Source organism: Mixophyes fleayi, chromosome 10 (assembly GCF_038048845.1).
Source record: "Mixophyes fleayi isolate aMixFle1 chromosome 10, aMixFle1.hap1, whole genome shotgun sequence".
In the NCBI taxonomy this organism is placed as follows: domain Eukaryota; kingdom Metazoa; phylum Chordata; class Amphibia; order Anura; family Limnodynastidae; genus Mixophyes; species Mixophyes fleayi.
In genome coordinates, this window is record NC_134411.1 from 45,539,333 (window position 1) to 45,547,022 (window position 7,690).

At 42.1% G+C, this 7,690-nt stretch overlaps 3 non-coding genes across 3 annotated transcripts; 2 read left to right on the forward strand and 1 right to left on the reverse strand.

The window, feature by feature from the left end:
• The first annotated feature begins 6,096 nt into the window (after positions 1-6,096).
• Positions 6,097-6,168, forward strand: TRNAQ-CUG (transfer RNA glutamine (anticodon CUG)). The gene has a single exon. It is a non-coding gene; the product is annotated as a tRNA-Gln (tRNA).
• Positions 6,169-6,516: 348 nt separating this feature from the next.
• On the reverse strand, positions 6,517-6,588 carry TRNAD-GUC (transfer RNA aspartic acid (anticodon GUC)). The gene has a single exon. It is a non-coding gene; the product is annotated as a tRNA-Asp (tRNA).
• A 389-nt stretch (positions 6,589-6,977) lies between these two features.
• Positions 6,978-7,049, forward strand: TRNAD-GUC (transfer RNA aspartic acid (anticodon GUC)). Its single transcript has one exon. It is a non-coding gene; the product is annotated as a tRNA-Asp (tRNA).
• The last annotated feature ends 641 nt before the right edge of the window (positions 7,050-7,690 follow it).

Here is a 7,690-nt window from a genome sequence, read left to right on the forward strand (position 1 = left end):
CTAGGCTCAGGTTATTTGACAGACAAGTACCAGGTGTAGGCTACCAGCATCACGACTTCAAGGGTAGCAGAGACACACTGGTGCCCATTTCACCCACTGCAGAGGGGCCAACACTCAGAGAAGGGTCCAAGTGCACTCATGAATCTGTTCTGGGAGGTCTCGAATGCAGTTAGTAGCACCTGAGCCAAAGGCTAAGACAGTTGTCCATCATGAAGTTGTGGTTTTTCTGTTCTGTGTTTCTCTCATCACATTCTTTTTTCAGCACTGTCAATTCTTTTGATTGTTGACAGGGGACAGAGGCTGGTTCAGGTAATGATATTGAGGAATTGGGGATGAAGGAGAAGTTAGTAGCACAATCGTTCCAGCCAATTATTCTATTCAATTCAGGGGTAAAGGAAAATTTGGAAATCTTGGAGCTTGGAGAAAGTGTGAGGGGCTATTATCTGAGTAGCATTACGTCCGTAAGTACGTTGACCCCATAGTTGAAGAGAGGTACACCCAGCGATGCCAGTCCAGTAATATTCAGGCTTAAGCAGGCATCCTTGAGAATGATTATCATTCTTGGGTGGGTAAGGTTGTAGACCAAAAAGTGCTGGGAGTGCTCTCATGTGCCTCCGTGATTATACCAAGTAGGACTAGTTCTCTTTCAGAGTTGTAACTGGTTTCTGGGCGGGAGAATCATCTGGAATGTTGACCCTCAGCCTTTGAGGGGGTTGTTTGAACTAGCCTATGACCTGTTTACACTGGACCCACCTGAAGTCTGGACCAATAGAAGCAAGCCACGTCATCTGCATTGTTCTCTCTGTAACACTGAATGTATATAATCATAGCTATGCCCCCACTAGCTTCAGTCTACTCTGACCACAGTATTCTAGAGTGAAATACTGTTCACTGGTACCCGTGGGAGCACAGTATGTATTTATCTCTTTTAGGTATTGGCTGTACTGTATTATAATCATGTGTTGAATTGTTAAACTTTGCATCTGCTAAAATAAATTACTTTGTGCTTCGGAAACACAATACAATCGCTTGGGCAATGCTTAATTGAAAACGATAGAATTACTTTAATAGTAAATAAGACAAATTGAAGAAAGACAAACGACCGTGTGTATTGCCTGAGATTATATGGAGGCAGTCAAGAATAATTACACACACCCCTTTCCATACAACGTGATGTTCCAGGTCAGATATAAGCGGGGGGGGAATTGGAGGGGAGGCACCCCCACTCTTATTATATTCTAAAGGTGTAAAGGTCCCACATGCAAGGTTCCATGGTGTAATGGTTAGCACTCTGGCCTTTGAATCCAGCGATCCGAGTTCAAATCTCAGTGGGACCTGTAAAATTCAGTCTCCTATTTTGAAAAAACAAAATACTGACCCAAACTCTCTCTCAAAAATATTTGTCTACACTCACCTTACACTCCTTCTTTCCTCACACAACCTATTGGACCCTCTTCAGTCATGCTTTCATTCCCAACACTCCACAGAGACTGCACTAACAAAGGATGTCAATGATTTTATCACTTTTAAGTCTAAAGTCTCTTACTCATTACCAATTCTCCTGGATCTCTCTGCTGCATTTGACAATGTTGACCACTCTCTTCTCATAGAAACGCTACAATCGATAGGTATTCAGGACCCTGTCCTGTCATGGTTCTCATCCTACTTATTTAGTCACTCTTTCACTGTTAGTGTTTCTGGATCCAACTCCTCTCTGCTTCCTGTATCAGTTGGAGTATCACAAGGCTTAGTCCTAAGTCCTCTGCTCTTCTCAATCTATACCACTTCTCTTGGAAAACTATGTGGATGATACCCAAATTTTTCTATCCTCTCCATATCTCTCACCATGTGCGTTTGCTCGTGTTACTGTTATGAATTCCAGTGCATTCACAAAGTGCAACGGAAGTGTAAGGCAAAGTGTCTTTATTCAGGTAAATATATTAACAAATCCACGGATAACAGGTTCCAAAAGAGACTGTATAGTAAAATGGCAGGAACAAGTATAATAAGTTTACCCCAGTCCAGAAGGCACAAGGCTGTCCAGGAAAGAAGACAGAGTCCAGGGATCAAATAGAGACCAGACAAACAAATCCAAATAGCCAGGCAGAGATCAAGCAAATAGGCGAGGTCCAGAAGTCTGTCCAAAAGGTCAGGGCAACAGGCAAAACAGCGTGGTCCAAGGCACAGGCAAATGATTTGGGGTCTAAGGCAAGCAGGCAAGGTCCAAGGTACAGGTAGGGGTCATACACAGAAGTTCAGTCCAGCAGGTATATACCAAATAGCACAGGAGCAGGTTCGCAGCAGCCAGGAACAAATGGATGAACTGCTCAGAGCACAGCTAGAGGCAGGTACTTAAAGCAGTGCAACAGGTGCAGTTCTAATTAGCATCAAACAAGGAGATTAACTCCTTCAGGCATGTTGCAGAGTTCAGGAGCAGGACAGCAGCAGCACCTCTGATGGATTATAGGTACTGCTGCCAGATACAAAACAAAGGCAGTCATAACAGTTACTGACTGGCTTTTTGCCATTTCATCTTCAATGCTGGAAGCTACAAATGATGACAGATATGGATATGAAGAAAACATATAATATTTATTTGAACAGGTATGAACCAGAGAATGCAGGGAATGATACAAACTGAACATTGCAGACAATAAACAAGGATTTCTGGGTGATGATGAAATCTGGTAACAAAGGAATACAACTGGTGAAGATAGACTGGTTGAATGGAGAGACATCAGATATAGAGATGACGGCAGCAGTTTGTAGGAGTCCCAGAAAACAGAATAAACTGAAAGGTGCAACAATGCAAAGTGCTAATGATTTGCTTAGTGCAACAAGTTAACCCCTGGTAGTGAAAAGAGACAAGGCTCAATAGCAGCACCTTTGGTAAATTAGTGGTACTGCAGGAAACAATAGTAACAAGTTCAATATAGTCCCAGAGGCAGGAGTTGCTGATGCAAAGCAGCCTGCAGATGCAGTGCAGCAGTAGAAGCGGAGGCAGATCTCCCGCCACCTGAAGCTCAATCTTTCAAAACAGAGTTAATAATATTCCAACCAACCAACAGAAGTTACCTACATGAACATTTTATTTCTGTTGACAATAAATCCTACTAAACAAGTTTGCAGCCTACGTGTGATCCTTGACTTGGAACTAACCTTTGTTCCCCACATCCAAACTATATCGAAATCCTGTTACATACATCTAAGAAACTTTTACAGAATATGCACATATCTCACACAAAACACTGTAAAATCTTGAATTCATGCACTCATAATCTCCCGCATTGACTATTGCCATACCAGCATTACTGGTCTTCCCTGAACCAGACTCACATCCCTGCACTCTATTTTACACACAGCAGCTAGATTGATTTTCCTTGCAAATTGTTCTATCACTGCTGCTCTGCTTTGTCAGTCTCTACATTGGTTGCTTGTTTTTACCAAATCCAATGTAAAATATTTCTGCTAACATACAAAGCCAGCAACAAAACTGTACCTAAACACATCTCTTTACTCGTCTCAAAATATCTCCCAACTTAATACTTACATTCTGCACAAGATCTGTGTCTCTCTTCCACACTCATTACCTGCTCCCCTTCCTGGATACAGGACTATTTTTGACTGCATGCACATTGTGTAATTCCCTCCCTCCAAAAACTTTCCTCTAGCCTTAAAACCTTCAAGCACTCTCTGAAAAACCACCTCTTCAGGCCAGCTTATCAATTTCCTCAACCACCCTCTTAACCTCCCTAGGGTAGCCTATTACCCAGAGCCGGTGCTCAGGGCCGGATTAAGGGAATGGAGGCCCCTGGGCTAAGGTGGCCTCCATTCCCCCGTGAGGTGAGCCGGGCTGCCTCCAGGGCACTTACCTCCTTTTCCTGGCATTGCAGTCCTTCCCCGGCATGCTGTACGCTCTTTACTGAGGAGATCTCGTGACAGTGAGACTCACGAGATCTCCTCAGTAAGGAGACTACACCGCGCCGGGGAAGGACCGCAGTGAAAGTGCTCAGCAGCATTGATCGCGCCAGGGACGCCCCAGACCGATAAATACTGCTGCTGAGCACTTTCAAGGACCCCCTGGATGCCCGAGGCCACTGGGTTGTAGCCTAGTTAGCCCTAGGGTTAATCCGGCCCTAATCCGGTGCTAGGGTCCTTGGCGCCCTGGGCACACTTTCAAAATTGGCGCCCCCCCCCCGGCACATTTTCAAAATCGGCGCCCCACCTGGCACACTTACAAAATCTGCGCCCCCACCCGGCACACTGTCAAAATTGGCGGCCCCCACCCGGCACACTTACAAAATCGGTGGCCCTACCCGGCTCACTGTCAAAATTGGCGCCCCACCCTCCCCACGTCTTTTCTTACCTTAACTTGCCTCCATAAAGCTGCTCCTCTCTACGCCGTCTCCTCCCCTCCACTCACTGACACTGTTGGGCCGTGATGATGATGTCACGCCCGACAGTCAGTGAGTGGAGGGGAGGAGACGGAGCAGAGAGGTGGCGGTGGTGATCAATAGCCCCTCCCCCCTCCCCGTGGATTTATCTGAAGCTGTGCGGCGGCCATGAAAGGTATGGTCAGCGGTGGCGGCACAGTTTTAAAGTAATTTTCATTCTGTGGCGCCCTCCAGAGCCCGGCGCCCTAGGCAACTGCCTAACCTTGCCTAATGGGAGCGCCAGGCCTGCTATTACCACTTCTTTAAACAGTCCACACAAAACAACCACCCTCTGACCCAATGACCAACCTTGTTGTGTGACTAGATCATATAGCCCACTATGCCCTTTTTACATTTGCAATCTGGCTGGACCAATATGCAATATGTAGAATTTAACCTCATATATCAAACTCCTATTCTCCTATAGATTGTAAGCTTGCGAGCAGGGCCATCTTACCTGTCTACCTGTAATACCCATTCTTGTTTTTTTACTAATCTCTTTAACTGAGGTGGAAAACGATTGTGGCCAGCAACCATTTGTGGTGCAAATGGTGGCTAAGGGGACAAAACCCCCGCACATTGTGGCTGAAGCAGACAATACCACCCTCATGGGCACTTCTACAGAAGCCCGGTAAGGTGCGGGTGGAAGGCTAATGCGCAGGGCTTGGAAGGGCGCTCTCAGTGAATATGGATGTGACTGGACTGACATCTTGCAGTACTGTTCCTTGCCACCATCTCAAGCTTCCAGGGTCTAATTCTCCAGTAGGCTGACTAGGCTTCAGCCTATGGTGCAAGATTTTTTCTCTTTTTTGTGGGGGGCAAAATTGTGATCGGGGAGAGGTATAAACTGATATTCATTTTAAAATATAAGAGAATAGTTGTTCTCCAAAGTAAAAAGAAATTGGTAAGGTTTTAATCTTGATGTATTCCCATGGAAAAGGCTGAAGACAATGGGTCATCCTCAAGTCCCCACCTAAGGATAAGCAAGTAGGAGATTGCGATAGGTGCAGGTGTGACAGCACCCTTCCACCTTCACCCTCAGTAGCGCTCGTGCAGACCTCCATTCCACTATACAGTTTTGTTTTTAATTAAATTGAATAAGCGACACAGATCAATGTGACAAGTTCAAAATGCTAAATGGAGCTGAGTTTTGAAAAGGAAAGGAAAGGTGAAGGAAGACGTATTTTAAATTAAGGACAAATTTGTTTTTGCCTATCGCTTATTAGCCTGGTGAGGGAGCACTACAAACAAGTAACTATTTCTGCTTGAACTCTGAGTTATAGCATTGGTGAAATCAACAAGAGTAGCAGAGCGGGTGCAGAGCAATTTAAAAAGACCATGCAGGTGTTCTGTGCTCTTAACTCCTTTAGGTGTGCAGGGCCTCAGCCAGAGGTCCTACCAGATAAATATAGTTATTTTCTTCATGTTTTATATAAACTGCTGGGAAACAAAGAATTTAAAAGTTTAATATCATGATAACTTCACCCAGAATGGAGGCATTTGTTAAGCATAACTTTTTAAATGTTCCCGGTTTTGTGCATCATTGCATTGTTGCTGTCGTGAGATCGCAGAACGCAGAATCTTTTCAAACTGCATTTACTAAACACAAAAAAATACATTGCAATCACACGACTTACACAGGAGTAGCATTAGGTGCATGCAAGGTTCCATGGTGTAATGGTTAGCACTCTGGACTCTGAATCCAGCGATCCGAGTTCAAATCTCGGTGGGACCTGAAGCTTTTTTTTCACCTTGTTTTACTCGTCAATGTATTAGGAGAGATATAAAAAATATTAACTAAAAAGTAAAGTTAAAAAAAGGTCAATGTTTTAGAAAAACTGGGTTACGAACATTAAAAAATAAAAACTAATCATACCTTATAAAAACTATATATATACTAACTATATATATACATATATATATATATATATATATATATATATATATATATATACTTTCTTGGAACACACTAATAATTGCTACCAATAAATATCTCAATCCTAGATGTTAATTTGTAACAATCAATCTACGACTTTTAATGGCCAAGTAACTTTTAATAAGAAAGGAAAAAAAAAAACAGAGCCTCCCCGTCGGGGAATCGAACCCCGGTCTCCCGCGTGACAGGCGGGGATACTTACCACTATACTAACGAGGATTGGCTTATATTGATCTTCTCTGTATCTGTATTTTTACACGATGCAATGTGTACTGCAATGTTTCACCAACCCTCTGTCTTTTACTGTTTACTTATGCATTATGTACCACAAATCATTGTGCGAACATCTCTGGTTTACTAAGGATGAATTGTGAAATATAGAAAGCTATGTACGAAAGATCGAAGGATGCTAATGAGGAAATCACACGCAGGTTCCGATTATTGATGTGTTATGAAAATTCGCAATTCTTTAAGTAATATATTAAAATAAACATATAATGAAAAACGCAACTCCAAGTATTTAGAAATACTGTTATAAATTTCCTTAATATAGTGGACATATCTCATTTCAAAAACACATTTTCAAATGTTTGCTTGTTTTCAACCAATCCTCGTTAGTATAGTGGTAAGTATCCCCGCCTGTCACGCGGGAGACCGGGGTTCGATTCCCCGACGGGGAGGTTAACGTTTATTTTTTATTATTATTTTTGTGTATTATAGAATATGTAATGAACTATTCTAGAGTTCTAGAATTTTTGCATATTAACAATTGCAACATGACTATGCCCATTGAAAGCTGCATATGAATTATTACACATAAACATCTAAGATTGAGATGAAGTATTTATTGGTAGCAATTATCAGTGCTTTCTAAGTATATATACAGTATGAAGAGTTTATATATATTGTATATATATATATGTATATAGAGTATATATGTATATAGAGTTTGTCAGAGAAGGCAGGTCTAAAACAAATAAAAGAAACACTTTGTAGGGTCTTTGGGCAACTGGTTTAACAACGTCATTTGCATTTTAAGGACAGTCCTTTATTAGTTTAATAAGTTATTTAGCATTTTACATTTGCAGTAATAGACTCAATATTAACATTCATATTAAGACAACTAAATTAGCATTATTCTTGCTATATTTTAATAATAATCCCTCCCCAACGAATAGTATATTAAATGGTGTTGCCAACTTTTCATAATCCCTTGTTAATAATTCATGCCCATCACCTCATATAGCAAAGGGCTCCTAGGTCTAGAGGACTCAATCTGTCCATACTACAGAGCGCTATGAATGGCAATAAGGCCCCTTTT